Source organism: Bombina bombina, chromosome 5 (assembly GCF_027579735.1).
Source record: "Bombina bombina isolate aBomBom1 chromosome 5, aBomBom1.pri, whole genome shotgun sequence".
In the NCBI taxonomy this organism is placed as follows: domain Eukaryota; kingdom Metazoa; phylum Chordata; class Amphibia; order Anura; family Bombinatoridae; genus Bombina; species Bombina bombina.
Genome location: NC_069503.1, coordinates 1,060,754,773 through 1,060,764,428, shown reverse-complemented (window position 1 = coordinate 1,060,764,428; position 9,656 = coordinate 1,060,754,773).

The following is a 9,656-nucleotide window of genomic DNA, read 5'->3' as shown; positions in this document are numbered from 1 at the left end:
ATCTACATGTTTGTAGAAAGCCAAACCAGTACTGAAACGAGAATCAGTAGAGGAAATGGTAAATATAAGAGTATATCGTCGATCTGAAAAGGGAGGTAAGAGATGAATCTCTACGACCGATAACAGAGAACCTTATGAAATAGACCCCGTAGAAGGAGATCACTGCATTCAATAGGCAATACTCTCCTCACATCCCTCTGACATTCACTGCACGCTGAGAGGAAAACCGGGCTCCAACTTGCTGCGGAGCGCATATCAACGTAGAATCTAGCACAAACTTACTTCACCACCTCCCTTGGAGGCAAAGTTTGTAAAACTGATTTGTGGGTGTGGTGAGGGGTGTATTTATAGGCATTTTAAGGTTTGGGAAACTTTGCCCCTCCTGGTAGGAATGTATATCCCATACGTCACTAGCTCATGGACTCTTGTTAATTACATGAAAGAAATGGTCTATTGTGTGATGTGTTGGGCTGACATTTCATGATTAATAATAACAATAACACCAGAGTTGTTTTAAATTAAATTCCTTTACTAATACAGTATCATCACAGTATGAATAATAAAATAACCTTTACTGTACTGTACTTGTACTGTGCAAATAATAACATAACATTTACTGTGCAAATACTATTACTGTACTGACATTTACTGTACTGTACCTATACTGTACTGTACTGTAATAAAATAACATTTTTTTTTGTACTCTACCTGTAGTACTATGCAAATAATAACAGAACATTTACTGTACCTGTACAGTAGTTTGCAGGAACTTTAACACTTATTTTACTTTAAACTTTTAAGAAAAGTAACTGAACTTAAATTTTTCTTTTACTGTACTTTTACAGTTATGTCATCAGAGTTACAGTATTATCATCTTGGTGAGTTGAGGCTGGAGGGGTTTCAGATGCAGTGTTCTTTTCAAAAAACATGCTGAGCTTTGTTTGACGCGTTTGTTTCTTTTTCTCCTCATAGATTTCACGATAGCCACGCACAGCTTCCTGAATTTGACGGTCAACCTTGTTAAATCTTTCAACATTCTGGTCCATGTTTTCAAAACAGGAGACAGCTTTATTTAGCAATGTAAAGCCTTCAGCCAACCCCTTTGCAGTGAATTTCTTCTCTGGCTCTTCTTCTTCTTTGTCTTCTTCCTCTCTCCTATTTTCCTCTGCAACTCTCTCTGCTTCCAGTTCTATTAGATCTTCATTTGAAAGTTCTTTTGACTCATAATCTAACAGCTCTTCTACATCTTCCACTTCACATTCCAATTCAAGATTGTTTGCAAGTCTTACAATGTTTTCTCGAATTTCATCGAGCTCTTCCTCTGTTTCAAATCTCTCAAATCTGGTCACATATCGTTTTAGGCACTTCTTCCAAATTCCATTCATGCACTTTTCTGTTACATCCTCCCACGCTGCTGCAATATTTTTTATGCACTGAAGAATGTTATAACTTTTCCAAAAATCACGCAATGTTATGTCATCATCAGCATCTGTAGCAGCTATGGCTTGGGCGAATGTAGATCTGAGGTAGTATGCTTTAAACGTGGCAATTGCCCCTTGGTCCATAGGTTGAATGAGTGGTGTTGTGTTAGGTGGCATATAAACCACTTTTACATCAGGATTAAGGTCACCCAGGTGTGGTGGATGTCCAGGTGCGTTGTCTAAAATCATTAAAATTTTGAACTGGATTACTTTCCCTAAGCAATATTCACGAACTTGGGGAATGAAACAGTTAACAAACCAGTCTGTGAACAATGCCTGAGTCATCCACGATTTAGCATTTGACCGGTAATACACAGGCAGCGTGTGCTTATTAATGTTTTTAAATGCACGTGGGTTTTCTGAGCGATAGATAAGAAATGGCTTAAGCTTAAAACCAACAACGTTTCCTCCAAGTAACAAGCTTACCCGATCCTTGAATGCTTTAAATCCTGGCATGGTTTTTGATTCTTGGTGAATGTATGTGCGCTCAGGCATCCGTTTCCAGAACAGACCCGTTTCATCAACGTTGAATATTTGTTCAGGTAAATACCCTCCCTCTTGGATTAATTCATCCAAAGTGTCAATGAACTTTGCAGCGGCTTCTGAATCTGCACTTGCTGCTTCTCCTGAAACCTGCACATTATGCAGACTGAATCTTCTTCTAAAACGTTTAAACCATCCAGTGCTTGCCTGGAAATTCTCTTTGTAATCCTCACCAGCTTTCTCCTTTAAAGTCTCAAACAAACTTTTAGCCTTCATCTGAATTGTTAGAAGGCTTATGGGTGTACGTTTTTGTATTTGATCTTCTATCCACAACATTAATAATTTCTCCATTTCATGAATGGGCCCTTGACGTTGTTTTGTTATTATTGTTGATTTCATTGGTGCGGAACCTTTTACAGCTTCACGTATGCGTTCCTTGTCCTTAATGATTGTGGAAACTGTGGAATGCGACCGTTTCATATCACGGGCAATCGCATTCACTTTTTTACCTTCGTCATACTGCTTTATTACTTTCATTTTTAACTCCAAATCAAGAGCTTTCCTCTTCTTTGTAGCCTCTTTGCCACTACACGGTACCGGCCTTTTGGACTGCGACATGGTCAGACCCATACAAAGGCTGCTGCTTACAGTCACTTCTCATCACACACAAGCACCGCCTTTGCGCACACAAGCACTGTCTTGCCGATGGTCGTAAGTACCGCCTTTGCGACCGATGGTCGTAAGTACCGCCTTTGCGCACACAAGCACTGCCTTGCCCTTTACGCACATACGCAAATAAGCATCACCCTCAGTGCGACCGATGGACGTAAGTACCGCCTTTGCGCACACAAGCACTGCCTTGCCCCTTTACGCACATACGCAAATAAGCATCACCCTCAGCGCGACCGATGGACGTAAGTACCGCCTTTGCGACCGATGGTTGCAAGTACCGCCTTTGCGCACGTATCGCCTCTTCAGTGCGACCGATAGTCGTAAGTACGGATGGCCGTAAGTCGCATAGGTCGTAAGTCGACGAGTATCTGTATATATATATATATGCATGTGTGTGTGTGTGTATATATATATATGCATGTGTGTGTGTGTGTGCTCCGCCTACCCCAGTCATTCTCTTTGCCGTTGTACAGGCAACATCTCCACGGAGATGGCTTAGAGTTTTTTAGTGTTTAACTGTAGTTTTTATTATTCAATCAAGAGTTTGTTATTTTAAAATAGTGCTGGTATGTACTATTTACTCTGAAACAGAAAAGAGATGAAGATTTCTGTTTGTAAGAGGAAAATGATTTTAGCAACCGTTACTAAAATCCATGGCTGTTCCACACAGGACTGTTGAGAGGAATTAACTTCAGTTGGGGGAACAGTGAGCAGTCTTTTGCTGCTTGAGGTATGACTCATTCTAACAAGACGATGTAATGCTGGAAGCTGTCATTTTCCCTATGGGATCCGGTAAGCCATTTTTATTCAGACAGTAAATAAGGGCTTCACAAGGGCTTATTAAGACTGTAGACATTTTCTGGGCTAAATCGATTCATATATACACATATTTAGCCTTGAGGAATCATTTAATCTGGGTATTTTTGTAAAATAATATCGGCAGGCACTGTTTTAGACACCTTATTCTCTAGGGGCTTTCCCTAATCATAGGCAGAGCCTCATTTTCGCGCCGGTATTGCGCACTTGTTTTTGAGAAGCATGACATGAACAATTCCTTCATACTTTTTCGCAATTGCAGTAATAAAGTGTGTTCAGTTTAAAATTTAAAGTGACAGTAACGGTTTTATTTTAAAACGTTTTTTGTACTTTGTTATCAAGTTTATGCCTGTTTAACATGTCTGAACTACCAGATAGACTGTGTTCTGAATGTGGGGAAGCCAAGGTTCTTATGTGACACTGAAAATGATGCCCAAGATGATTCCTCAAGTGAGGGGAGTAAGCATGGTACTGCATCATTCCCTCCTTCGTCTACACCAGTCTTGCCCACTCAGGAGGCCCCTAGTACATCTAGCGCGCCAATACTCCTTACTATGCAACAATTAACGGCTGTAATGGATAATTCTATCAAAAACATTTTAGCCAAAATGCCCACTTATCAGCGTAAGCGCGACTGCTCGGTTTTAGATACTGAAGAGCATGAGGACGCTGATGATAATGGTTCTGAAATGCCCCTCCACCAGTCTGAGGGGGCCAGGGAGGTTTTGTCTGAGGGAGAAATTTCAGATTCAGGGAAAATTTCTCAACAAGCTGAACCCGATGTGATTACATTTAAATTTAAGTTGGAACATCTCCGCGCTCTGCTTAAGGAGGTATTATCCACTCTGGATGATTGTGAGAATTTGATCATCCCAGAGAAACTATGTAAAATGGACAAGTTCCTAGAGGTCCCGGGGCTCCCAGAAGCTTTTCCTATACCCAAGCGGGTGGCGGACATTGTAAATAAAGAATGGGAAAGGCCCGGTATACCTTTCGTCCCTCCCCCCATATTTAAAAAATTGTTTCCTATGGTCGACCCCAGAAAGGACTTATGGCAGACAGTCCCCAAGGTCGAGGGAGCGGTTTCTACTTTAAACAAACGCACCACTATACCCATAGAAGATAGTTGTGCTTTCAAAGATCCTATGGATAAAAAATTAGAAGGTTTGCTTAAAAAGATGTTTGTTCAGCAAGGTTACCTTCTACAACCAATTTCATGCATTGTCCCTGTCACTACAGCCGCGTGTTTCTGGTTCGATGAGCTAGTAAAGGCGATCGATAGTGATTCTCCTCCTTATGAGGAGATTATGGACAGAATCCGTGCTCTCAAATTGGCTAATTCTTTCACCCTAGACGCCACTTTGCAATTGGCTAGGTTAGCGGCGAAAAATTCTGGGTTTGCTATTGTGGCGCGCAGAGCGCTTTGGTTGAAATCTTGGTCAGCGGATGCGTCTTCCAAGAACAAACTACTTAACATTCCTTTCAAGGGGAAAACGCTGTTTGGCCCTGACTTGAAAGAGATTATCTCTGATATCACTGGGGGTAAGGGCCACGCCCTTCCTCAGGATAGGTCTTTCAAGGCCAAAAATAAACCTAATTTCTCCAACATAGGTGTGTCCGGTCCACGGCGTCATCCTTACTTGTGGGATATTCTCTTCCCCAACAGGAAATGGCAAAGAGCCCAGCAAAGCTGGTCACATGGTCCCTCCTAGGCTCCGCCTACCCCAGTCATTCTCTTTGCCGTTGTACAGGCAACATCTCCACGGAGATGGCTTAGAGTTTTTTAGTGTTTAACTGTAGTTTTTATTATTCAATCAAGAGTTTGTTATTTTGAAATAGTGCTGGTATGTACTATTTACTCAGAAACAGAAAAGAGATGAAGATTTCTGTTTGTATGAGGAAAATGATTTTAGCAACCGTCACTAAAATCCATGGCTGTTCCACACAGGACTGTTGAGAGCAATTAACTTCAGTTGGGGGAACAGTGAGCAGTCTCTTGCTGCTTGAGGTATGACACATTCTAACAAGACGATGTAATGCTGGAAGCTGTCATTTTCCCTATGGGATCCGGTAAGCCATGTTTATTAAGATCGTAAATAAGGGCTTCACAAGGGCTTATTAAGACTGTAGACTTGTTCTGGGCTAAATCGATACATATTCCTATCCACAAGGAACATCATCGGTTCCTAAGGTTCGCATTCCTGGACAAGCATTACCAGTTCGTGGCGCTTCCTTTCGGATTAGCCACTGCTCCAAGGATTTTCACAAAGGTACTTGGGTCCCTTCTAGCTGTGCTAAGACCAAGGGGCATTGCTGTAGTACCTTACTTGGACAACATTCTGATTCAAGCGTCGTCCCTTCCTCAAGCAAAGGCTCACACGGACATTGTCCTGGCCTTTCTCAGATCTCACGGATGGAAAGTGAACGTGGAAAAGAGTTCTCTATCTCCGTCAACAAGGGTTCCCTTCTTGGGAACAATAATAGACTCCTTAGAAATGAGGATTTTTCTGACAGAGGCCAGAAAAACAAAACTTCTAGACTCTTGTCGGATACTTCATTCCGTTCCTCTTCCTTCCATAGCGCAGTGCATGGAAGTGATCGGTTTGATGGTAGCGGCAATGGACATAGTTCCTTTTGCGCGCATTCATCTAAGACCATTACAACTGTGCATGCTCAGTCAGTGGAATGGGGACTATACAGACTTGTCTCCGAAGATACAAGTAAATCAGAGGACCAGAGACTCACTCCGTTGGTGGCTGTCCCTGGACAACCTGTCACAAGGGATGACATTCCGCAGACCAGAGTGGGTCATTGTCACGACCGACGCCAGTCTGATGGGCTGGGGCGCGGTCTGGGGATCCCTGAAAGCTCAGGGTCTTTGGTCTCGGGAAGAATCTCTTCTACCGATAAATATTCTGGAACTGAGAGCGATATTCAATGCTCTCAAGGCTTGGCCTCAGCTAGCGAGGGCCAAGTTCATACGGTTTCAATCAGACAACATGACAACTGTTGCGTACATCAACCATCAGGGGGGAACAAGGAGTTCCCTAGCGATGGAAGAAGTGACCAAAATCATTCTATGGGCGGAGTCTCACTCCTGCCACCTGTCTGCTATCCACATCCCAGGAGTGGAAAATTGGGAAGCGGATTTTCTGAGTCGTCAGACATTGCATCCGGGGGAGTGGGAACTCCATCCGGAAATCTTTGCCCAAGTCACTCAGCTGTGGGGCATTCCAGACATGGATCTGATGGCCTCTCGTCAGAACTTCAAAGTTCCTTGCTACGGGTCCAGATCCAGGGATCCCAAGGCGGCTCTAGTGGATGCACTAGTAGCACCTTGGACCTTCAAACTAGCTTATGTGTTCCCGCCGTTTCCTCTCATCCCCAGGCTGGTAGCCAGGATCACTCAGGAGAGGGCGTCGGTGATCTTGATAGCTCCTGCGTGGCCACGCAAGACTTGGTATGCAGATCTGGTGAATATGTCATCGGCTCCACCTTGGAAGCTACCTTTGAGACGAGACCTTCTTGTTCAGGGTCCGTTCGAACATCCGAATCTGGTTTCACTCCAGCTGACTGCTTGGAGATTGAACGCTTGATCTTATCGAAGCGAGGGTTCTCGGATTCTGTTATCGATACTCTTGTTCAGGCCAGAAAGCCTGTAACTAGAAAGATTTACCACAAAATTTGGAAAAAATATATCTGTTGGTGTGAATCTAAAGGATTCCCTTGGGACAAGGTTAAGATTCCTAAGATTCTATCCTTCCTTCAAGAAGGATTGGAAAAAGGATTATCTGCAAGTTCCCTGAAGGGACAGATTTCTGCCTTGTCTGTGTTACTTCACAAAAAGCTGGCAGCTGTGCCAGATGTTCAAGCCTTTGTTCAGGCTCTGGTTAGAATTAAGCCTGTTTACAAACCTTTGACTCCTCCTTGGAGTCTCAACTTAGTTCTTTCAGTTCTTCAGGGGGTTCCGTTTGAACCCTTACATTCCGTTGATATTAAGTTATTATCTTGGAAAGTTTTGTTTTTAGTTGCAATTTCTTCTGCTAGAAGAGTTTCAGAATTATCTGCTCTGCAGTGTTCTCCTCCTTATCTGGTGTTCCATGCTGATAAGGTGGTTTTACGTACTAAACCTGGTTTTCTTCCAAAAGTTGTTTCTAACAAAAACATTAACCAGGAGATTATCGTACCTTCTCTGTGTCCGAAACCAGTTTCAAAGAAGGAACGTTTGTTGCACAATTTGGATGTTGTTCGCGCTCTAAAATTCTATTTAGATGCTACAAAGGATTTTAGACAAACATCTTCCTTGTTTGTTTATTCCGGTAAAAGGAGAGGTCAAAAAGCAACTTCTACCTCTCTCTCTTTTTGGATTAAAAGCATCATCAGATTGGCTTACGAGACTGCCGGACGGCAGCCTCCTGAAAGAATCACAGCTCATTCCACTAGGGCTGTGGCTTCCACATGGGCCTTCAAGAACGAGGCTTCTGTTGATCAGATATGTAGGGCAGCGACTTGGTCTTCACTGCACACTTTTACCAAATTTTACAAGTTTGATACTTTTGCTTCTTCTGAGGCTATTTTTGGGAGAAAGGTTTTGCAAGCCGTGGTGCCTTCCATTTAGGTGACCTGATTTGCTCCCTCCCTTCATCCGTGTCCTAAAGCTTTGGTATTGGTTCCCACAAGTAAGGATGACGCCGTGGACCGGACACACCTATGTTGGAGAAAACAGAATTTATGTTTACCTGATAAATTACTTTCTCCAACGGTGTGTCCGGTCCACGGCCCGCCCTGGTTTTTTTAATCAGGTCTGATAATTTATTTTCTTTAACTACAGTCACCACGGTACCATATGGTTTCTCCTATGCAAATATTCCTCCTTAACGTCGGTCGAATGACTGGGGTAGGCGGAGCCTAGGAGGGACCATGTGACCAGCTTTGCTGGGCTCTTTGCCATTTCCTGTTGGGGAAGAGAATATCCCACAAGTAAGGATGACGCCGTGGACCGGACACACCGTTGGAGAAAGTAATTTATCAGGTAAACATAAATTCTGTTTTTCGTCCCTTTCGTAGAAACGGACCAGCCCCAAGTGCTACGTCCTCTAAGCAAGAGGGTAATACTTCTCAAGCCAAGCCAGCCTGGAGACCAATGCAAGGCTGGAACAAGGGAAAGCAGGCCAAGAAACCTGCCACTGCTTCCAAGACAGCATGAAATGTTGGCCCCCGATCCGGGACCGGATCTGGTGGGGGGCAGACTCTCTCTCTTCGCTCAGGCTTGGGCAAGAGATGTTCTGGATCCTTGGGCACTAGAAATAGTCTCCCAAGGTTATCTTCTGGAATTCAAGGGGCTTCCCCCAAGGGGGAGGTTCCACAGGTCTCAATTGTCTTCAGACCACATAAAGAGACAGGCATTCTTACATTGTGTAGAAGACCTGTTAAAAATGGGAGTGATTCATCCCGTTCCATTAGGAGAACAAGGGATGGGGTTCTACTCCAATCTGTTCATAGTTCCCAAAAAAGAGGGAACGTTCAGACCAATCTTAGATCTCAAGATCTTAAACAAGTTTCTCAAGGTTCCATCGTTCAAAATGGAAACCATTCGAACAATTCTTCCTTCCATCCAGGAAGGTCAATTCATGACCACGGTGGATTTAAAGGATGCGTATCTACATATTCCTATCCACAAGGAACATCATCGGTTCCTAAGGTTCGCATTCCTGGACAAGCATTACCAGTTCGTGGCGCTTCCTTTCGGATCAGCCACTGCTCCAAGGATTTTCACAAAGGTCCTAGGGTCCCTTCTAGCGGTACTAAGACCAAGGGGCATTGCAGTAGTTCCTTACTTGGACGACATTCTGATTCAAGCGTCGTCCCTTCCTCAAGCAAAGGCTCACACGGACATAGTCCTGGCCTTTCTCAGATCTCACGGATGGAAAGTGAACGTGGAAAAGAGTTCTCTATCTCCGTCGACAAGGGTTCCCTTCTTGGGAACAATAATAGACTCCTTAGAAATGAGGATTTTTCTGACAGAGGCCAGAAAAACAAAACTTCTAAACTCTTGTCAAACACTTCATTCTGTTCCTCTTCCTTCCATAGCGCAGTGCATGGAAGTAATAGGTTTGATGGTAGCGACAATGGACATAGTTCCTTTTGCGCGCATTCATCTAAGACCATTACAACTGTGCATGCTCAGTCAGTGGAATGGGGACT